The 24,696-nt window shown below is 35.8% G+C and overlaps 1 pseudogene; it reads right to left on the bottom strand.

Moving 5' to 3' along the window:
• Positions 1-17,930: 17,930 nt before the first annotated feature.
• LOC100716574 (heterogeneous nuclear ribonucleoproteins C1/C2-like) lies at positions 17,931-24,257 on the bottom strand (annotated as a pseudogene).
• Positions 24,258-24,696: the final 439 nt, after the last annotated feature.

Below are 24,696 nucleotides of genomic sequence, written 5' to 3'. Positions count from 1 at the left end.
TTGTGGAAGCTTTTACTATTATTATTTTTAAATACACACCCTGGTGGCTCCTACATCTAAAATATTCAGTCAGTTCTGACAGTCTTCTACATCATTCACTAATTTGCTTGAATTTGAATGATTCTGTTAGATACATCTTTATCACTGTGTGGGTTCGCCTTTCCGTATTTACAAGTACTGATCAAGATCATATTCCCAGAGAGCTTCAAATTTAATCTTCATCTTTTGTTAACCTACCCTGCTCATGGCCTTAGTTTTAACTTGCTATCTTATTTTGCTTAAAGACAAGATATATCTAGTACTCTCTCTCAATGAATGAGTTTTTTAAACTCCCAATGTTTTCACAGCACTGTTCTGTTGTTTATATAGATCCCTGTTTCTGCCCAACTTCAGTGTATGCTTGAATTTATGAACTTCATCTTTGTAAGGGGTAAATGTGGGAGAGACCAGAGGGAAGAAAAAGAATCTAAGAATAATATTGTTTCATTTGGAGAAGGCACCTAGTAATTTGACAGCACATAGGAAATAATGATGACATCTATAAAAATCAGTTTTTAAAGAATATGTACTTTGACTACATTATAGAGAAATATATAACATATGCATTTATAGTTCAACTGAATGGGCTCATAGTTTGAACATCTACACTGTAGCACCCATTATAGAATTCGGTTTTTAAAAATACCTTCTCTTATCTAAGTCCATTGAGTGTTTCATTTTCACATATACAGTATTACCTTAGATTTTCAGAGTCAATGTGTATGATGTACCCAGTACATTAAATCAAAATCAGCAGGGAACAAATTTTGACCTGTTATATTTTTCTCTAAGCACTATTTTCTCAGTTCTATTTCTTTTCATGTGCAGTTCAGAGACATATCAGCAGTTGTATTTCCTAAGGATGTATCCAACCAAAGAATGACAACCTGCAGGTAGTCACTTTCAGTTTGACATTTGAACACACTGAAATTTCTCTTGTAATTTTCTTCCTTGATTTAGGAGCTCTGTTACCCACATTAGGACACATACAAAGATAATTTAACATGTACCACCATATATTCTAGGCACTTTAACCACAATTCTGAGGCAATAGTAAAATTTCATACAAAACATCATAACAAAAATATTAATTCTTTCAGCTATAGTTTGTGTCAGAAAAGCCTCCTATCAACAATAATTTATAATGCTGTTGGGTAGTTTTGAAGACTGTTATTAACTAGTGGTGTATAGTACTGTCTAGTTGTAATTTTAATGTATTCAATGAAGCAAAAGAAATACATATAATGAGATCCATATTTGGCTGTTCTTCCCCCACTACCCACAGGACAAGTCCCCAGGTCTGCTTACTTAGGTGAAAACATCCTCAGGATTTGGCAATTTTCTTGGCTAAAAAGCTATAAATTAGAGCTGAAGTCTTCCAAAACAGTAGGCAATAAAAGGGGGAGAAAGAACTTGTGATACAAGAAAGAGGATCAAAAATTGAGGGACAAATTGTACTGTAATACTTGGATGACTCTTAATTGCACAGGCCCAGAAATAAACTCTAAGAGGTCAACAGAGAATAATACTGAAGAAGCCTATAGTGCTTTCAGGAGCTGCTTGGCGGTGAGGATATGGAGGCAGGGACTTGGAGTTAGAGAGGCTTGACCAAGACTTTGAGGAACACACTGAAATCTTACGATGACTGCTCTCTAAGAGTGAAAATCATGTCCCAAGACTAAAGGACATTTCCTTGAACTAAAGGCAAAAGTCAAATGGATTCATCTAGGAAAGCTGCAAACCAAACTTCCCTATAAGTTATCTATGAACAACTTAGCTTCCTATGAAAACAAAGCGCAGTACTTAACAGGGAGAGATGGAAGAAAACAATAGATCTCTAAAGTATTATCTACTGTGTTGATTAATCAATCAATACATGCCATGAAAAGAAACAAGAAGATATTACCAAGAACTAAAAGAAGAAATATCTACCAGACAAAGATCTAGAGTTGACCCATACTTTAAAATTAATAGGCAAAACTTTGCAGTTTTGTAAGTATACAAGTGACATTCACCAAGATAGAATAAAAACACTGCAATGATATAAAGGATGTTCTCTCACCATTTTGGAATTTCATTATAAATCAACACTACAGATAAAATCAAGAAAATATGCAAATATTTGGAAACATGGGAAAATTATAAAATTGTTTCTAACTGAATGCTAATAAAACTTCCTCTGAGTTGTTTCCACTTTGATGCACTTATAAATTAAGGTATTATAAACATGTGGGTATACGAATTTGTGCAAACTTGAGTAAACAATGATGAAGTGAACAATTAGTGCCTATTCCAAGTGTATGTTAAACAATTAAAGTTACAGTTTCATAAAGTGACTAACATTTTTATTCCAAGTAGTAATATTATCTTACCTCTAGTTCTCCACATTTTCCCCAACATTTGGAATAGTTGATTTTTAACATTTCAACCATTTTAGCTGGTATACAGAAATATCTAGTTGTAATTTTAATTTATTCAATGATAACTATTGCTTTTACTTGAGTGTCATTTCTTATGTGAAATGGTCATTTTGTATATTCAGCTTGTGAAGGTCCTGCTCAAAACTTTTGTCTACTGTGCACTTAGGCTTTTGTTCTCATTGTTAAGCTATACCAGTCCTCTTTGTATTCTAGACACAATTTCTTTATAAAAATATATATACCTATATTTTCCTTTTATATACCTTATGTTTTCATTTTTAATGTTTTTTCAGAACATTTTAATTTGATAAAAATTAAAATTGTCTTATTGATTACTTTTCTCTTGTTGCTGAGACAATATACCTGATGTACAAAATGAAGGAAAGAAAGATTTATCTGGCTCACAGTTTGGGGAGATTTCAGTCCATACTCACCATACTCAGTTGGCTCCAAGGCAAGTGGCATGGCAGAAAGCAACAGTTCATGGCAGTGGAAGACAGCAAAAATAATAAGAGTAAAAGGGAAGGGACATGTGAAGCCTCTGTCTGTCCCTCCTGTTGTATATCGGCTACACACCTTAGAGTGTGTGTGGCACTGACACCCATAATTTCAGCACTGCACCACGAATCAGTCACAGACTCTAGAACTGTGCTGCCATGAGCATATGAGACTTTGGGGGGATATCTAGACAGAAACCATAACACTTATTTTTAAATTTAAAATTTAAATTTATCTTTTTTTATAGCACATACTTCTGATTAAATGTAAGAAATCTGCCCACTCTACAATTGCAAAGACTTTTTTCTCACATTTTTTTCTTGATCTGTTATGTTTATATTTGGTTCATTTTTAAGTTAATGCTAGTATTTGGTATGAGATAAGTGTTAAAGTTATCCATTCTTGAGTAGCGTAAGAAATATATAGCTGTTTAAGCACTATTTGTTGTCACAAATAATTCTTTTTCTACTGAACTGTGCTTGTATCTTTGGGAAACCTCACATCACATCTTATTTTGTTCCACTGAGTCACATGTCTATGACTTCAGCAATACTGAAGTATTTTGACAACTGTACTTTTATAGTAAATCTTTAAATTGAATAATTTAAGTCTTTTTTGTTCTCTTAAGTTTCTTGATTATTCTTCATTATTTGCATAACCATGTAAATCTTAGGATTAATTTATCAGCGTTTACTGAAATTTTAATTGTGATTGCATTTAATCTATAGATAAATTTGAGAATTAAAATCTTATCAATTTTGGATCTTCCATTTAACTAAACAGCAAGTCTCTCTATTTTAAATTATTGTTTAGTTTTTACTAATTTTCTATGGTTTTCAATGAATAGCTCTTTCAGTTTTTGTTAAGTTTACTTATAATATATAATTTTAGTGTTATTGTGGACAGAATTTTTAGTCTCACTTTCCAAGTCTTCACTTATACAGTACTGTGTAATAACTTAGCAAATTTTGCTTTGCACAGTTTCCATTACCTGCAGTCAACCACAGTCCAAAAATATTAAATGAAAATAAATTAAATAAAAATTAAAATGTTTTAAATTGCATACCATTCTGACAAGTGTGATGAATGATCCCTTAGTGCAGAGTATCCATGCTGTGTATGCTACCCACCTATCAGTGACTCAGTAGCTGTCTCAGTCATCAAGTCAACCCCTACTATATGGGCAATGCTTCTTTTATTCTTAATAATGGCCCCAAAGCACAAGATGTGGCAAAAGAAACACCAGCAGTTAGACCATGAAAGGACACCATTCTTACTATGTGAGCACACTTCTGGAAATACAGGAAAAAGTATAATATGCATCAAGTTGGAAATCTCTTTAGGGTCAAGCATCCCTGGGGGCCTCAGAACATAACACTCAGATAAGAGGTGACAGACAACTGCATTTATTTCCTTGAATAACTTGCTTTTTTTTCTCTTAACATGAAAGTTCCTTCCAGTAACACCAATTTCTCCCTTCGTTTCTGTCCTCTACAGATTTTATTCCTAACTTTATTTCATAATTATGACCTATTTATCACTAGCACAAAGTGAAATCAGTGGCAATGCGAGGAGTCGTTGCCTTGTTCCCCTTCTTTGGAGAAAAATCCTCAACATTTTCCCACTGTTACAATAGTTACTAACGTTGTTAGGACACACTATTTCCTTTATTTTCTATATATATTTTAATTTTTTTTACCATAAATGGAAGTTCCATTCTCCCAAATGCTTTTCTTGCATTTCTCCTTTATAATATGTAGAACTCTTTATAAAGTATCGTAGTCACCTGTCAATTTCTGTAATATTTCTGCTAAAGTTTTTGTAGTTTCATTGAATGACTGTATCAGTTTATGAAGAGCAGACATTCTAAAATATTATCTTCCATTCTATACACATATTACATGTTTCTATTTTGAGGCAGCCTTGATTCCTTTCTTCAATGTTTTATAATCTACACACATGTTAAGATGTACCAATGGTCTAATTAAAGTTAGTAATTGTACTCTTAGTAAATTATAAACTTCTAAATAATGAAAAAATATGAAGTCTTTTATTTCTGTCAGAGAAAAGAAAGCTAAAAGAGAATGATTAACCCAACTAACTCCAAATAGTGTCTTAAGACAAACTAAAATAGAACTGAAGCCTTTCGGCTCCAGTAGAAACACGTTTACTACTATTTCAGGCTCTCCCGCCTGTGATATTCAGAGCTGTAGGGATCAAGGAGCATATCGATGATCAAATTTATGAAAATAAACATGAACACAAGTGGTGGAGATACTTAGGGTTTTTTATAAAATAAAAAAGCACTTTCTAGATTTTACTCCTTTTATAACAACTTTTGATGTGTTTTCAGAAACACATTCATTAACTCTCGTACAGAGCTTTTTCAAGCTGGCAGCCTATTCGTATAGTACGTTTTAAGAGCACATTACTGTTATAAGACTAAGAATATGTGATAGGAACTATACAACAACACACATTTTTAAAACTAAACTCTGCTTTATGTGTGCTGGTAAGATTTTGCTGAAAATTAACTTTCAGGTCTATAAATATTTGGTGAATAAAATTAACTGGATAGATGAATTAAAGTAATTTTCTTCTATTATAGATTTTAAGTAACATCAAGGCTTAGGAACTAAAAAGTAGAAATAAGAATATTGTATGTAAAATATAAAATTCTGATTTTGCTGATAACAGTGTACATAGACCACATTCATTCACTACTAAAGCCAAGTGGGCACTGCACCCTCCATCCTGTCTGAAACTGAAATGTAGCATATTGGAAGAACAATATATTCTTTTAAGATATTTTAAACATTATTAAGAACAATGGTATCTTATACCAGTCATTTCCATCTCACTCTCCATATGAACCAGAAATTCAATTCAAGTGCAGAATGAAGGGATTAGTCACTTAATTTACTATTTTTCAATTTTCTACTTTTCTGTCCAGTGAATCATAGAATAAATAGAGTACAAGATTGTTCTATGTCATCCACAATGCTTCTTGGAATCAGTTTACTAGCCACTTTTTCTAGTCCCTTATCTGTTCTCTTTAGTTAGGATTTTAATTATCTTTCTCTGGATTTCCTAAATCTTTGGGACTTGTGCACAACTGGTTTTATTCAGTACAAGTTTCAGGGCCTCATGAAGAAAATACAAACTTCAATTCTTTCAAATTGTTGACTAAAAATGTTCACAGAAAAGACAAAGCAAGTAACCCTTGGTAGCTCTGACCACAAACGCTTAATTACAATCTTCAGGTTTTTTGAATGTGTGACACATTTTGTCAACATAATTCCTTGCCTGAGAGTCACACAGGTAGTTCTTTTCCCAAAATAGTCTTAAATAATTATTCTCTTCTCTCAGTGTAATCCCATTGTTCTGCAGCCACTGACACTCATTTCAAGCACACCAGCCTAAAATTGTCAGATAACGCTTGTGTATTTTGAGTCTTCGATTCCTTCCAATATTTTTAAAGCTGAGTCTAGCTGGTGCCTCAAATCATAACTGCTTTTCTTAGAAAATGATTTCAGCCTGTTAGTCTTGGTTTTTCTTTTGTATCCTTTCATAAATTGCTTCTTGTCTCAAGTACAGCAGTACTGATCACAAACAGGAAGGGCAGCAATTGTATTTCAAAAACAATTCCAGATATTCCAGTACCCATAAAAATGTATTTCAATAAATAAAATACGTTTGTAGAAAATACAATTTAAATTCCTCTCTTGAAGTTGTAGCATAGGGTTTATGTTAAAATAGGATTTTTTTCTTTTCTTAATCTCACTTTAGAATGTTATCCTTTTCAAATTTGATTTATATAGCTTCTGGATGAAGGAGCTCTTTTAACAAAATAAGAATCAAAGTGTCAAATTCCCTAACATTATTTTGTAGGTAGCCTTAAATACTTCTTTAATGTCTGTGAGAAATCAAATATTGGTAATCTGTCTCTGTCCATTTCTCTCTTCCCAGATAGCTAATGACATGCATTATACTTCCCTGACTGTGTGTACCTTTCATTTCATGCAAAGCCTTTAATCCTTCTCTTTTAAGATAAAATGCCACAACCATAGTATAGTAGGTTAAGATTGATTGACAAGTGCATATAATTATGGCCTCAGTAGAGGAATATGTTTTACAGTTGAAAAAAATTGCACAACCTTGAAAATAAAGAAGTTGTGCCCTTTCTCTGGGATAAAAGAATCACATCAAATTGGTTCACTCCTTTGCTGGAGTGAAATAAAAGATTTCCTGCAACAAAGAGCACCACCCAAAAGGCTTCTAGGGAATGTCTTTCTTGACTTGATTTTCCAATAAGAAAATAGGAGTAGAATTTTAGGACTTTGTCCCCTTTAATTTCATTTTTCATAGTTCATACAGAGTTCTGGAGAAAAGTGATAATAGCAGAGGAATGCAATATTCAATAATATTAATTTTAAAATATAGAAATTATAAAGTTTGTGCATTAATTGGTTCCACTAAGTTAAATGAGCACCCTCAATTCTAATATTCTATTCTATTCTAACCTTCTAATCTGAGGATTATACTAAAATCACAATAAGTTCATTTATAAAATAAGTTGGATTTGTTTTACTCTTTTAAATAAAAACATATAAAATTAAGATTTTGTGTAAAACAAAATTGAAGGATTTCCAGGAAGCCACAGAGGGTAAGCCACAGAGAAACAGTTTTTCTTGAGATTTGGATCCAGATGCTGGAATACCAACAACATGATGAAGAGGAGGAAAAGGGAAGTGGGTCACCAGGACCCAGGAAGGACCTGAAGTAAAAATCCAGCCCAAGCAGAGAACAAAGCGAGGGCCTGCAATGCAGAAGGAGGAGACAAATGACTGTTTTTCACAGCTCTGCCACATGGCCCAGGAGGGGAAACTTGAACTTGGAGAGACACAGTGACAGAGAAACACCCCCGTGGAAAAGCACAGTGGGCCCTGTGGACTGCTGTGGCTGGTGAGTGAACCCATTCCATTCCAGTCTGGGTCAGCGTGCCCAGGAGAGGGCAACTGCCTGGGTGCTGTTTTGGAAAGGGGCCAACAGAATTCAGAGCAGTTGTGAGTTGGCTCCATCTGATGGTTCTCGCTGTTGGGGTGAGGTGCAGCTGTCGGAGACACCCAAGTGCAGGCAGCCGTGCCGAAGCTGGGAGGAGGCACCTGGAGGGTTTCAGGCTGAACAACTCTAACCTCACAAACAGAATCCATAACCAGTCTGAATTTCAGTGGAACCGAAGTCAAAGGCCTGCTGGAATTTTTCGCCATGCCAGGGGAATTTCCCTGCTGGTTTCCTAATATCAGGCAACATTAACTGGGCTCTGTCTGCTGCTTTTATCTACCAATGACAGCAGAGACATACCTCGAAGAGGACTTTTTTTTTTCACATTTTGCTTTTTTTTCTCCTCTTTTTCTTGAGTGTTCTTATTTTTGTGTAAGTAGAAGCCAGGGTTTCTAGATATTTCTGTTGCTGCTGTCCTGTCCTGGTCCTGTTTCTCTTTCTTCCTTGCTTTCCATCCTGCTGTCCTCATAAGTTACCCAAAGCTTGCGTAATTTTTATTCTTTTGCTTTGCTTCTAATCTCTTTCTCTACTTCTATTTTTCTATATTTTTCCTCTAACCACTTTTTAAAGTTTTCCCCTGAGGGTAAAAACACCATCTTGAGGAGATACTTCCTACAGAAAATCTTCTGGTTTGTTTTAGATTTTGTTATATAACTAAAAAATCTTCTCATACAGTGAATGGTGGCAAATTAATAGTTACCACAGTTTGTCATTTTCCAGGCTGTACTTGGTGCTGTTGTTATTACTGATTATACTACATTAACCAAGATGACGTAGTTGTTCCAATCAGTTTTTCTTCCATGTATTCCAAGACTAAGATTGCCTCATGTCATGTACTATGGGCCAGTGCCAAACAACCAGAAGCTGAGTGAAATAGGCAAAAATTTCTCATTCTCAAAAATTAAAGAGGTAAGACACTGCAGCAGACTGAAAGTCCAGCTATTCCTGGAAGATATCTCAGAAAATAGTCATTTCCTAAGGGTTCTTGATAGTAATAATCAAGCCAGCTACCATAAACAATTTAAAATCATCAGTGCAGAAATTAAACTTAAAAAGCTGAAAATGAGAAGACATTAGAAGCAAGATAAAATGCTGGGCTCCTCACAAAGCAAACCCAGGGCACAATGAGGGGGAACAATTCAAAAGCCTCCTACCTGGACTTTCTGAAGTGGTAACAGTAGACAGCAAATGAAGGCAGCTCTAGCATAGCAGATCAGATGTCACCTCTCAGAGACCACAGAGGTGATGACCATCATGAAAGACGTGATCAATGAATCTAGGGCAGGTACAGGTAAAAGAAAACTACAGGAAAAGGATGAAAACTATAGAAAAGGATGAAAATGAAAAATGCCCACACAAGAAAGAAATGGAATCCATAAAGCAGATGCAAACAGATATCCAGATTTAAAATACTATTGAAAGAATATGCAGCAGAATGAAACTGTGTGAGGACCTAATGCCAGATCTAGAAGTTAGGTTTGCAGTTAGTGATCAAGAAAAGAAAGATTTCTTAAATATAGCAAGGAGTCATTAAAGATCAATTCAACAATTGCTAGATGTTGCAAAAAAAGAATAGCAAAGATTGTGCAGATTGTCCATAAAAAAGAGGCCGGAGATTAAAAAAAAAAAAAAACCCTGTTAATCAAAGTAGTGGTAGAAAACTTCACGTGTGGAAAAATAATTTGACATACAGATAAATGAGGCATGGAAAGTCAAAAGAACCAGGATCAAAATACTACACCGAGGCATATAATAGTCAGCTTTCCAGAAATTCAGTACAAGAGTAGAATATTAAAAGCTGTTAGAGGAAAAAAAATTCACCTATAAAGGAAAGTGCATCAGAACACAGAAGACTTCTCAACACAAACCGTGAAGTCAAGGAAAATTTGCAGTGAACTATTTCAAGTTCTAAAAGAAAACAACCTCTAAGCAGATTGATGTACCCTGCAAAACTCTTTCAAAGCTGATGGAGAAATAAGAACACAAGAAAGAACACCTGAAGAAATTCATGACCACAAAATCAGCAATCCAAAATAACTACATCATCATAAACCCCCAACAGAATGAATCCACTAGGCAACACAAGCAACTAAACAGAAGAGAAAGAAGAAAAAGTAACAACAGGAAAATACCATACTAAGGACAATATAATATCAGTCATACCATTGATGCAAATGGTCTCAATTCACCAACCAAAAGAAATAGAGTGGATCAAAAAATAAGATCCAACTATATGCTCCACAAAATAAATATATTTAACTCAAAAGAACTTCATAGACTGAAAGTTAAACTATGGACAATAAAACTCTATGCAGCAGGAACCCAGAATAAAAAAGGCAAGAGTAGCTATTCTATTTGTAGACTGTGAATTTTAAGCCAAGACTGATCAAGAGAGACAAAAAAGATCACTACATCTTATTAAAGGAACAATCTACACAGAAAAGGCAACAATCATAAATATGTATGCACCAAATGCCAGTATATCCAACTAAATAAAACAAATGTTAATAGACATGAAAAATCAAATAATCACTAATACAAATTTAATAGGAGACCTCAATATGCCACTTTCACAGATACACAGATCAATTAGGAAAAAAGTTGGAAAAAAAATCAGATCTGAAACACACTTTTGAACAAACAGACTTTGTAAATGTCTACAGAGTGTTCCACCCCCACAGTATCACAATACACATTCCTCTCAGCTGCCCACTGAATGTTCTGCAAAATGGACCATGTACTAGCTCATAGAAGATGCTTAAGTAAATGCAAAGGAAAAAATTTACCAGATATTCCTCATAAAAGGACTAATATCCAAAATATGAAAACAGCTAAAAAAATAATTCAGACACCCACATCTTCCCAAATTTAAAGACCAGGTCCACAATATGGAAATCTAAAATGAAGATATACTTTTCAGATGATGAAATAAAAATGGCACATAAATATATGAAAAATGTAAACATCACTGATCATTTGCAACATGCAAATTAAGACAACACTATGGTTTCATGTCACTACAAAAAGTATGGTTATTATCAAGAAATCAACCAATAAATGCTGATAAGACTATAGGGAAAAAGAAACCATTCTTTTCTCTACTAAAAGTGTAGACTGGTGCAACCATTGTGGAAATCAGTGTAGATATTCTACAAAAAGCTAAAACTAGAAGTTTCATTTATCCCAGCTGTTCTCCTTCTGTATACCTTCCCAAAGAGTTAAAAGCATCATGCCACAACAATACATGCACACCCATGTTTATTTCAGCACATTTTGCAATAACTAAATATTGGAAACTGTCCAAACGCTCATCAACAGATGCATGGATAAAGGAATGTGCTTTTATATATAATGGAGTACTACTCTGCTATAAAGACATTTCGGGGACATTTCTAAGTACATAGATACACCCTGAGACCACACTCTTAAGTGAAATAAGTTGTACACATATGAAACTACTGCATTGTTTCTCTGGTACAAGAAACCAAAAGAGTAAATAAGAACCAAAATGTGACATAGCTATTGTAAAATAGGAAGAAATGTTCAAATGGAAAGGGGCACAAGAGAAGGGAGAAGGGAAAAGGAAGGAAATGAAAAGAGAAAATGAGAAAAGATGAAAAAAGGCAAACAACTAAATTAGAACAAGAAGAGGGATTGAAAGATGGTGAGGGATTGGGGAAAAAGAAGACTCAAGACAAATCATGCACAGTACAAGTTTCTTATGATGACTGCTATCATTATGTACATCTAACACGTACCACTAAAGTTAATTAAAAATAAAATTGAATACATCAGTTGGGAACCTGTGACCTGAGCTGTCAGTTGGCCGAGTGGCTCATCCATGTGCTGTTGGAAATGATGGCTGTAGGTAGAGATGCTGGCCTTGGACATCTGTTCCCCTGTTTGTGGAGGAATTATTTGAACATACACTACAGAACAGGCATTATTTTAGGTTCTAGGAATATATCAGGGAGTGGAATAGTCATTTCCCTTGTAGAATTTTTATTCTAGTGAAATAGGAAGGTAGTATGTTATTATAGGCACAATAATTCAAATGATAATGAGTGGTTTACTATGAAAATGGAAATCATGATAAAGAGAACAGGAAGTGAAAAAGGGGGTTCTGTACTATAGAAGTCTAGAACAGATAAGCATTTGAGCAGGTAGTTAATGAGAATAAGTGTGCACAATGTGATTACTGGAGAGATAAGCATTGAGGTCAGAAGAAAAATGCAAGGGCCCTGAAGCTGGGGCATATTTGATTTATTCTAAATAGCAAGATAGAAGCAGTGACATAGAAGACAATGCAACGTGCTAGTAATTTTGATGCTGCATGAGATTTGTTGGGTAAAAAGCAAAGTCATATGATGAGGGGGTGGGGTAATAAAAAAGTGATAAGCGATAAGATTAAGGTATTGCAGACCTAATAGGTTACAAGTTATCAGAGTCAGAGTAGAAAAATAACATAGTTTAAGGAAAGAAGTTGGTGGTCAGATAGTAGAGAAATTAAAATTAAGACTATGGATAGAGAGAATAACTAATAAAAGAAGAGATGACAGGATACGAAAGAAAGGAAGTGAAGAAATTAAGCAGCTGAACATGGAAGACCTAAGTAACTACTGAACTTACAAGGATTTTAAGAGGATTAGTATTGGAAAGAAAGACAGCATCCCAGGTCCTTACACCTTCAGTGAGTGAGAGAAATGGATCCCATGCGTTTACCAGTAACCCAGGAGGGGAGAAGGCAGCGTGAACTGGTATTCCATGTTTCACAACCAAGGAACTGGAAAAAAGAAGGGGGACAATGTTCTGAAAGCATCACAGAGGAGCAAAGCCAGCATTTAACCTCTGAGGGGGAAGTACAAAATTAAAGAGTTTTGAATAAAGAGACAGAGCCGGAGAGAACTCAGGGGAGGCAGCACTGCCAGGAAAGAACCAAGTTTCAGTTTCACAAAAATAAAGATGAATACAACCCTGAGTTTATGTGTATTGGGGGTTGTTCTAAGATCAAGTCATGGGTTTCAAAAGGCATACAGTCAAAGCTTAGGAAGTTGGGAGGGTAGAGAAGGAGCCCATTTAAGGGAGACACACGTGATGGGGATCAAATGACAGGGACCTTCATCACAATCAAAAGGGGCTGGCTTCTCACTGGAGTTAACATTAAAGGGGATGACAGCAGGCTGGGGTTAGTGCAAACAGCCTCCCAGAACTGACGCAGAGAGGCTGGACACGTGGGAGAAGCATGTGTAACGGTACAAGAAGCACCACAGCTCCCAGAGCCCGTTTTATTCCTTTCATGGCAAAAGAGAAGATGCACAAAGTTCCTTGGCTGAATTAAAGATGTCTAAAATAAGAAGAAACATTGTCCTCTTCATGTTCATCTCGATATGCCTTTAAGGGCATACAATGAACCGTGTACCCTTCAGTTCTGAGGAACTTCAGAGAGTCTGGAGTATGGAAAATGGAACTGGAAGCTTTAGCAGTGTGGTGGAAAGACTCCCCAAGGCAAGGTTTTTAAAAGACCAAGAGGTCTTTCCTGCCCTACAGTATGTTCTCAAAAACATAGGAAGCCTCACTTATGTCCATCCACCTCCACAGTCAGATCCCTTGCAAAGAACTGCAAGGGAATTTAGGGTTAAATAGCTCTTCTTTCTTTCCAGATGATTTTTTCTGCTCTTCAAATCTTTTATTTCTTTTGCCCTCAAAGGCATAGGCAAATTGAATTCATATTAACATCAGTGCTCCTCGTGAAATGATCTTCTAAGCCCCACCTACACCCTGCCTTTTCCCTGGTTACCTCCTCAAAGCAGTTTCAAAGCTGTACTTCTAATTCACATAGCTCTTAATTTCTCGTTTCTCAGATAGGAGGGGGGGGAAAAAAGTTTCCTCTACCATTAGACTCAGAGATTTCTCAATTAAACTGACGAAAGATAGATCAACAGGTGTAGAAGGCATACGAATTTCATTGATTTTATTAGTTTTTTTTTTTCAATCTGTGAGGGACTCAGTAAAGCAGTGAAAACCCAGAGAAGTTGTCAGACCCAAAAAGAGTGATGAAATTTACATACCATTTATATAAAGGGCAATACACGATGGAGAAGGAACTAAACCAAGACAAAACACATTGGACTTCTAGGATGACAAATTGTGAGAAGATGATGATATAGAAAAGTAATGGGGTGCCGAGGATTTAGCTTAGTGGTATAAGCGCTGGTCTGGCAAGAGCGTGGTCATAAGTTCCATCTCTGGTACAAAAAAAAAAAAAAAAAAGAAAAAGAAAGAAAGAAATAGAAACCAAGGATAATTGAGTCAGCTTGCTTATTTAGGCTGACTTTGAAGCTTTTCTTTTTGTGGTGTTAAATCTTCCTAGAGAGGAGATTTATTGCAGTATCCATTTTTCAAGTTTCTTCTTGCAATCAGATAACTGTTACTTTGCTAGATCTGTTCATTCTCCAGTACCAAAGCAGCATTTTGGAAGCTAACATGTTTTGATCCTCTTTATTCATATGGAAGTATATTTTCCAAAAGTTCAGAACAATTAATAATGAAATCTTGACTTTCTGAAAGACAATGGTTCTAGACCCATTCTAGAGCTGAATGGATAAATTAAATTCGCCTGTCCTAGGACTTCAGTTGAGTTCTCTGCACTCAGCTCATGGAGCTTCATGTGCTTTTTTATGTGAATTAAGCACCTTCATCTCCCTGGCCATGTAACATTTGATGGTCTATCATTTTGCACTCACAAATGTTGCCTACTTGTGTATTAGACTCCTGAGCACATTTACCCTGGGAATCATTTTTTTAGCTAGAGTAGCTAGAAGTCAATGAAATATAATTCAGCCTGATTCTGCTCTAATAATTCATTTAAAGGTTGGGATGCCTTTCATTCTATAGAAGAAAAGAATTGATAAAGACATTTTGCAACCACTAATAGTTGAAGGGTAAACTTACCAAGATATTTGCTGTCATTTCAGGAGTCAGAAAACAATATCCAGAAGCAATTAGAGATGGCTCAGGATAGCGTGAGAAAAGCAGGAGATTAGTCCATAATCCCAGACATTTGTCCAATGGGTTCAAGACTCGGCAAAATCTTTCCAGAAAAAACATAGAGTAACAGAGGGAAATGGGCACCAGAGGAGTGAAGATTCCTAGAGCAAGAAATATTTGGGTGGAATAGTGGAAAAGAGAAAAAGGAAACATTTAAAGACAAGAGAAAATAATAGTAAGTCTGATTACAAAAGATGTATTGAACATGATAGCAGTGTGAAAAAGGTGGCTCGGTGCAAGCATTTCTTTTCATTAGCTGCCAATAGATGACGGTGATTAAAAACAATCATCACTAGTACAAATTGCATTTGTAATGAAAAAGATCAAAAATGCCTTATTGTAACTACAAAAACAACTTTGAAACCTCAAATCCCCTGGCAGGGTCTTGGAGAATCCTGATAGTCTACAACTTATCACTTTAAGATGTGTATGTTTTATGTTTATCTTTATGATAATCACTTTTTCAATATTCACTCAGAGATTATCTCCCTTCCCCTGCCATGGCCTGCTGACATTGGTTAGGGATGATGAAGATGAGGGGTCATCTCATTTTCTTCTTATTCATGATCTATTCTCCTCATCAACAGCTGTTTCCAAGACTTGCAGAGTTGGAAAGCTAATTTACTATTTTTGGAGCTGTACACAGTTATTGGTTTCCCTGGTGAGTTCAAGGGTTCCTCAGGGACCTCACACCCCATGCTAGGAATTTCTCATTTGAAGTTCCCTTGGTGAACCAGAGGTGTACTGTTCTTATAGGTCATTGTTTTTTTCTGTCTCTGGGACTTTGGTTATCTTCTGTTGGTCTCTAGTCAAGCTGTTTATAGCCCAAAGTACTCCCTATGCTAAAAAATTTTCTTCATTTCTATGAATTTCCTCAAATATTTACCAATATCATTGAAGATGAACAGAGTAGTCTCATAATAACTTATATATACTCAACCTCTTACCTGACTGATATTACAAATTGCCTACAATCAATATGATTCATCATAACCAAAGTCAACCAAAGGATAATCAGCATGCTTTAAGATGGCCAAAATAAATCACTTAACCACCAAACCCTCCTTTAATTATACAAAGATAAACACATAATTTTATAAAATATTTATATTTATACATAATTTATTGCATAGATTTTATTTGAAATCTGAAAATCTTGATATACTTCTTACATTTTCTAAGAAAATATCTGTATATTGAACTTGTATGAGAATCTAAAACACTTCAGCAAGATATATAAAGATGATAATTATATGTTTAAAGTAGATCAATCAATAATATATACACATTGAAGTTTATTGACAATGTTGAGATCCTTCTTTTATAATATTCTTAAGCTTCAATAAAATGCTTTAAATAACTGATTTTATTTTAATTAATATAAATAATTTTTAATAAATTTATTTGAAATGCCTATTTGAGATTGAAAGTGTTGCTCTCCAAATGGATAGCCTAACCATACAATGTTCTTAATGCCAGAGATGATTTGTACTTTAAAATCTTCAGGGAAAAAATAAGTAAAAATAAAAATGGATCAGTACATCCTTAGTAGATAAACTAGCATTTATTTTCTAGGTTTAGTACACAAGAGGGATAATGCCAGAGCACACACCACTGTGATAAACGTAAATCGTGTCAGCATTTTTCACATCGAACAAAAGAAATTTGCCATATATATATATATATATATATATATATATATATATATTTCATTTTAAAGAAAAAATACATGATCAGCTCAATAGCCTACCTTAATCTAGTGATTAAATTCCATGGATGAGTGGTCTTGAGCTGCTATAAAAATACAAAGTGTATCCATATACTGGATTTTATTAATCTCCTGATTTTCACTGTCTTGCTTTTATTCGTGAAATAAACTAGAAAAGTCCATTTATGCTTACATTCTAAAACATAATTACTATGATTAAAAAGTTGCAGTAACTTATGAGCTGTAAAACTAGTAAATTATATCCAGCCTGTAAGTAGAACTAATTATAAAGCTGCTGCTTGATTAAGGTGTTTATACTAAAGAGTATTAAAGGGATTAGTACAAAGCTTTACATCCTGCAGCACAGAATTAATATTCAGGATTTAAACACTCAAATTAATTCAGGTACAGCAAACAATTATACAAAATAGGAACACTCGACCCACTAATGACCATGCTAGTCCACCATGCTAATTTACAACCAGGTACTTACTGACCTCTCTGCATGTTCGTAGAGGACTGTTTTAGGTTTATTCATGTCCACTGCTCACTGTCGTAGCCCTGGGTCTAGTCATCCTAGTGATTATTGCCAGATGAGAAGCAAAGACTGCCTCCTGTGGCATCATTCCTTGTTTGGTGGCAGTAAAGCATCTCATCTTGCAGGAAGTTACTTGTGAATGATAATTAACTATGTATCATCACCTTTATCAAGAAACTGCATTTTGTAAGAATTTTCTATCCGCATTTCCAGTCTCTTCACTGAACAGCCTTAATATGCTCCAAACTGAACCTTCTGTGAGATCCTGGGCTAACTGGAATAAATACGTGGAAGAAGAGAGAGAAGGTTAAAGAAATAGCTATTACAGTTTAAGTCTGAAGATTGCCATAGCCCACAAGGTACCAAACCATGCTCTAGTCCACTGTCCAGTTTTCTCTAGGATTTGTTCTGAAATAGGTAAACTCAGTCCGAGTCCTGTAGAATGTATTCATTCAAAAATTTTATCTGTTTATTTATGTGAAGACAGTTGATAAACACATAGAACCCTTTTACTGTTAAGTCAGAAAGAGGTATCAAAATTAAAAAGCAAAAATTACAGGGCAAAATTTAACAAAACTACCAGGACTGTCATGGGAAGTGAAAAGGGACAGGGTACTTATTCACATAGGAAAGACAAAGACAGGAGCAGGGAGCATGTGCTGAAGGTGCCAGGGAGAGGAGCCAGTGACACTTTGATTGTAGATAAAGAAATAATGGGAAGAGACTTCCAAACCTCGCTACATGCTGAAGGGTCACCCTTGCCCTTGGCGCTGCCATCCTCTCCTTCTTGGCCTCTTTCTTCATCTTTGATCAGCTCCAGCTGGTCATCCCTGGGTCCTCATCATCACTGTCCCCCTGTAAACCTTCCTCCTCAGCAGGGTCGTCTGCCTCGCCCCCAGAATCCCGTCTTCACAGTGGTGTCATCCTTCCTCAGGGAGGTGCTTGTCTGCTCCTCTTTTGACTTATCATTCTTTGTCTCTGCTTGTTTGCTCTGCTTCTTTCTGATTTTGCCTATGCTTTCAAGTAAGGAATCCACTTGTCATTTTATCTGGGTCAGCTCCTTTTCAGGGGCCTGCAGGTCATCTCCTCTTATCTTTCCAGGCTTGGAAGAAGATCCCCCTGCCCACTCTTAGAATTGAAGTCACTTTTGCCCCTTTCCAGGTTGTTTCCTTATACACACTGATATCTCAAGTATGCTACAGTTGAACAATAGAAGGAGGAGGAAAAAGAGGAGGTCCACTGCTGGATAATGCATGTCCTGTCCTAATAGTCACATCTGGGCCAAGTTCAAATCAAAAGAGGAGCTGCACATCTCTGCTGCAGATCATTTCTCACCTGCTGTTCCTCTGTTCACTTCTGGCTCTGCAGCCATATTAATACCCAAAACCTTAGGAATGGAGAGACCACAATTTGGCCATACTTCAGTAGATCTTCCATATCAAACCTCTACACCACAAGAGTCCTGAGATTCCCAGTGAGTACAAGAGAGTTCATGGAACCAGGATATGTCTTGTTGGCAACATTGCTAGCCATCATGTTTGATAATAAGGCTTCTAAAGGACAAAAACTGTAGCTGAGCATCACAAAAATCTCCCAGGGGAGGGGTGACAGAAGAAATTCAATTCTGAGTCTCCTACTCCCAGGTTCTAGGTGGAAAAGTTGACTGCTGCTTGAGTTCTGTAATGCTGCCGCAACTGCTCAGCCTTCATCTCTTCACAAAATGCTCATGCAAAAGTCTTAGCAATTATTAAACTCTACCTTGTGGAGTATGGAAAATTTCAAAGCAAGAAACTGATAATACAGATCTTGCAGTGAGCCAAGGAACCGGCACCATAGTAGGAAAGACAAGAGAATTTTACTATTAACTATATACACATTTGACAGAGTGTTGAGAGGCACAAACAGTGAGGTTGGCTTTTGTGCAGAAAGATAATGCCATAGGGAGAGCAAGTGTGCTATACAGGGCATTAGACCTAGTGCCCAAAGACCTTGGATACACATTTAGAGTCTTGCTCATTGTATTTGTCAAAAATGTGTACTTTATATAGATCTAATATAACTTTTGAGTTAGGATAACATTAATTTTCCATGTGCACATAAAGAATCACTCTTGCTCTTACTGAGGATCCACCAAAGACTTAGCTCACATGGTGATTCACTGAGAGAAAACACACTTGCCTTATTTCTTAAAATTTTGTTATTCATTCATTAACTTACTGCTTCTTTGGCCAGAAACTCTTCTGTTCTGAGCAGGGTTACATAACAAACAAAACAAAACATCAGCTCCTTTCAGTGGAGATTTCAAAATCACTACTCTAGACTTATCTTCAAGGAGGGTGAATAGTGAAACAAAAGTCTAGAGGCTGGATTTGGTGGCTGATGAGCTATAAAACATTCTGTGTGATGAAACATATGCAGTATGTGAGTTTTGAGGATGAAGTCCCCAGGGAAATTTGGACTATACTAGAAACGTACCTAGGGAAAAGATGCTCATACCCAGATACCCCATCTTGAAATTTGTCCTTTAACCAGTTTGTAGTAGATGAAATTCTGATGCTGCTCTTGAACCAGAAATCTGAGTCCAGATCCTCCATCCACAACTTCTAACCATGAGAGTCAGACACATTGGAAATAACACACACAAGGCTTAGGGCTCAGAGCCTTCCACTTGACTCTGATTCTCTTAAGAAGAGGGCGGGATCTTCCATTCCCACCCCTTGGGTGCTCTACAGTGCTGACAGCTCTTCCAGCTGCAAGGAGCATTAGAATCTGGGTAAGAAATGTTTAATAGGAAGCATCTAATTCATTCTTGATTAGAATGAGACCCCTGATATAAAATTCCTAAAATTACACTTAATACATAATAGTGTGTTATATTCCACATATACTAAACTTTGTTGATGAGTAAATGAATTTGCAATGGTCCATTTTCATCTCGTCCTATGACTTTGCTTGATGAAACTCAACAAATTCAAGGTAACATGTATTAGGAAAGAGTACATTCAGGGGAATTCTCTTCATTCTGTGAAAGTCCTCTCTGACAATAGTTTCAGAGAGTGTTGAAGAATTGTACCTACCTGATTATAAAATTTGCACTGACTGGTAGTGAATAAAAGACTTTTCACACCTTCAGAGGCGATGAGAACCAAGAGTGATGTGACATCTGGTTAAAAGAATAAAGGTTCTCTGAGCCAACCTCAATAGGAGGCTAGATCAGAGCCATGTAGATACTGAGCTGTAGGGTGAATAGCCTGGTATTGTGTAGATTACCTAATTTTACAGTGATATGGAGACCAAAATTTGCATGTTCTATATACCAAAGTTTTTAATGAGTAAGAGAAGAGAACTGTGGGTTCATATTAACAATATAGATAGAGAAGGGAGTTTTAATGATCATAAACCCATATACAAAAACAACGTTTCTCACTGTAGAAATTGACTTTTGTGATTCTCAGAAATCGTAAAACTTAGCATAAGATCTTGGTTGTAGTAAGATGATGGCAAATTAAGTTGGAAAACATGAGGTACGATTTCAGGGTCAGGAAGAAGAAAGAAAGGTCCTGAGGCCTCTGCTGTCCGGAGACACCTGCACGGTATTAGGAAAGCAGGACAGCGAAGGGGGAGGAGAGGAGGGCCGTGGTTTCAAGAGGAGTTCAGCTGTGGCTGATTTCCCTGGGTCTCACTGAAGTTGCTCACCCACAGTAGCCATGAAGCATCCGTGGTCTGTTCGTGGGGGAGAAGCATGTGTGACCCTTCAAGCATCTTGGAGTGGTTCTGCAGCCATAAGCACCACAGGAGAAGAGAAGGGTTTGAACCACCAGTGCCCACACCCACAGCAGCCCACAGGGATGTACCAGCCTAGTCGGCGATACCAGCTACCGCTATCCAATCATGCGACCCGGCTTGCAAGCCGTAATAGGAAAAAGAGAACGTTGCTGAATCAAAGAGAGAAAAATGTAGTAACACAGTAAAAAATAGAAACTGATAAAAGGTTTCTCTCAACTATGATTACTAATTTTATAGCAGGCATAAGGCCATAAAGTGTATACTTATTCCCCCTTAATTTTCACAAAAATTCAATGAAGGAGATAACATTATCCTCATTTTACAGATAAAAAAAAAAAAGACTGAATCAGTAACTCTGTTTAACTCTCCAACCTTTCTGAAGGAGTTATTCACAAAATTCCTTTTGAAACATTTATTAGTATTTTTGAGGATATTAGTAGTCACTGAACTTGGAGGGAACTTTGGTGTTATATAAAGAATCTAATAATGTTATGGAAAGGAAATTGTACTAAAATGTATAAGGAATCCAGAATATGAGTATGTTAAACAGCAAAGGGATTTGATAGGAAACAATTTCATTCCAATAAGAACACTAGAAAGATGGAAAAACAGTCAAAATTAATGGAAAACTCAGCCCTGTGACATATTATAATTCAAGCAGAATTTGTGCCATTCACATACTAAGTACACATCAAATATTCACTAAACCAATGATCCAAAGAAGAAAAATCATGAAGACAGAATATATTTGAATAATTCACAGATAGAATCACAATAAATAAGTTTAAATCATGATTGTACTTATAGTACAGGAGTCAAATCTTTTGAGTAAATTATAACTGCACTGCTCATAGAAATATCACATTCTCATTTCTGCTTCTACATCCATATAAAAACGTATCCTTATTTTACTTTTGGGGATGACTGCCTAATTACATACATTAAAGTTACTTGAAAATAGTGTTTGAAAGTAATAGTTATCCTTCTGTAAAGAAATGTAAGCCATTTTAGGGATTTCGTGAAAATGACACTTTTACTCTTTATGCTGGTGAGCACAGATGGGTCCTGAGATTAGTTAAGTATCACACCAGCTCAAATTATATGGCATATTTATAGATGATAGTATAACCAGTTGGTGTATGAACTTTTTCTCTCAGTAGAGTGGGTTCTTTAAGCTTCTGGATTTTAGTTAGTTGGTGTTTCAGGATGAAAGCGGTTTGCTGGCCGGGGTCCTTAAAGTCAACAAAACCTTAGTAAAAGATCAAACTTGTCCATAAGAAAACAACATCACATATTAAGTCGAATTTGAATTTTGAAATGCAAGACAAAATTTCAAATGAAGATTAAAAAAATGGCAAACTATAGGACTATTTGTGTGGAATCAGTAAAATGAGCACCTCTACTGCAGAAATATTAAACAATGACTCCAATCTAGCCAGAAGAAAGAAAAAGATCTTCATTCCAAAACAGAGCATAATTTTATAATTACAAGAAACTTCATCTTTTTTCCAAAGTTGAACTCAACTGAGAACTGCATGTACATCATGTATGAGGTTAACCATTTTTTCTTTTGTATTTTTGTTTGCAAACATCAGGAATTTCCCCAGTCATAGGTTGTAACTATGACATCATCCTGATGGTTATATAACAGACAGTATGTTTAGGCATTAGATATGTGATGTTAATGATCTCTATCCGAGAGTTCTACAAATTATTGTGAAGAATGTGTAGATTTGTGTAAGTCTGATCAGAATAGGAATTCAGAGCTTTTAATTAGGGATGCAGAGTTTAAGGTTAATAACATGTCACCTTCTAAACAAAACAATTCATGCACACCATTGTGTGTTCTTCTTCATGTGTTGTCTCACCAATTTTTAGATTATTTTGACCATTTTTTATAGCTTTATTTTATAATTGTAATTGGCATTGAAAGGAATATCTGTTTTGTCCACCACCTACTTAGTTTCTCTGGCTATGTAGAAAAATATAGAAATAAAATTGTTTTTATTCATTTTATTTATGTATATATTCACAAAAGCTCATGATTTATAGGTTTTATATAAATAACATAATGAAATTAAGTCACAGCCGGTCGAAACATCTGAAACTAGATACAGGGACAGCATAAATATTGAAATGGTGATAAAATGAACTGAAGAAGTAAAAGTGTATGAGTCACTTCCAGCCAAAGCAAATGTCACTTGAAAAAAATTGTATAAAAGGCAAGGAAGACAGCAGACATGCTCGGCCTGCTGAGACTTTCCCTTCTCCAGTGTTCCCAGCCGTCCTATGGTGGTCGCTGTTGCTCAGGTGTTGATAACCCCAAGCATTAGTTTCTACCTGCAGATCTTACTGTGAGGTAAAGTGTCCTTCTGCTGGGACTGTCTCAAAAATTGTTAGGCAAAATCATGCTACACATGATAGATTATGCATGACAAACATGGCATTGTACTTCATTTCAGCCATCTGTTAACATTTTCCTACAAACTAGAGGGGTTTGTTTAATTAGAATATGAAGGTGTTCTGGGCTGGGGATTTAGCTCAGCGGCATAAGTGCCTGCCTTGCAAGCAGGCAGTCGTGAGTTCGATCCCTGGTACCGATAAAAACAACGAAAAAGACAAAAAAAAAAAAAAAAAAAAAAAAATAGAATATGAAGGTGTTCTAATGTAGATCAGATTTGAAAGCACTTTATTAAGCTAGTGAATACGTGGAGGCAAATAATGTTATTCTGTGAGTTCAGGTAGCAATGAAGTGACCATTTCATGTATAAATAAATTATATAATTAAATTATATTTGCATCACTCAAACTCTGACATTTTGTGGGTATTTGCTTTCATGTGTTAAAATATGGCAGGAAGCTTAGTACCTATAATTTATATAAAAACTATTCCTCTTTTTTATCATTGAATAGCAGATTTTGAAACAAAAGCTATAATAGAATGAAAAAATTTCAAGAAAAGGGTTTCTTGAATAACAAAAAATAGTGAAAATGATGAAGGAACATGAAAGATAATTAAAAGGAGATAAATAAAGTATAGGTTTCTTTCCAGACACAGTACCCAGGGTTTTCCTATTGATATAGTTTAGAAGCCTACTCTGAGCTCCATTGGAAAGGCCACCTGTGGGCAGATGCGCACCTGTCCTTGTAGACCCATCACCCCACTTCAGCATATTAGAGGGTGCAGAAACAGAGGGTACTCATGTAGGTATTCAGACCAGGCAATCGTAACCCTCAGCAGAGTAAGAAAGGCAAAAGCCATATTTCTCCATGTACTAGGATATCTATCTCACTTAGACTGCCTCCTGATAAATTGAGAAAATGCCAATTATTTCTTTAATCCCTTAAATAACACAATAGAGGAAAAGCATTTTAGTCTAAATATGCAATTTTGAACATTGCAATGCTAAAACAAAGATAAGAGGACACTGGAGAGATATTCATTCTATATTCCCAAAAACGAATCAGAGGAGAATGGAGGCTACCAATGGGGTTGTGGGAAAACTTGTAGACTCAAAAGTGGAGACATTTGGCACAACATTAGACTCAGCACTCACTGCCTCATAAAATGATTCCAATGCCTCTTCTTCTACAAG

This window comes from Cavia porcellus, unplaced genomic scaffold (genome assembly GCF_034190915.1).
Source record: "Cavia porcellus strain 051 isolate PalLab524CR breed Dunkin Hartley unplaced genomic scaffold, mCavPor4.1 scaffold_21, whole genome shotgun sequence".
NCBI lineage: Eukaryota > Metazoa > Chordata > Mammalia > Rodentia > Caviidae > Cavia > Cavia porcellus.
Note: the sequence above shows the minus strand (reverse complement) of the source record. Positions and strands in the feature narration are given on the sequence as shown.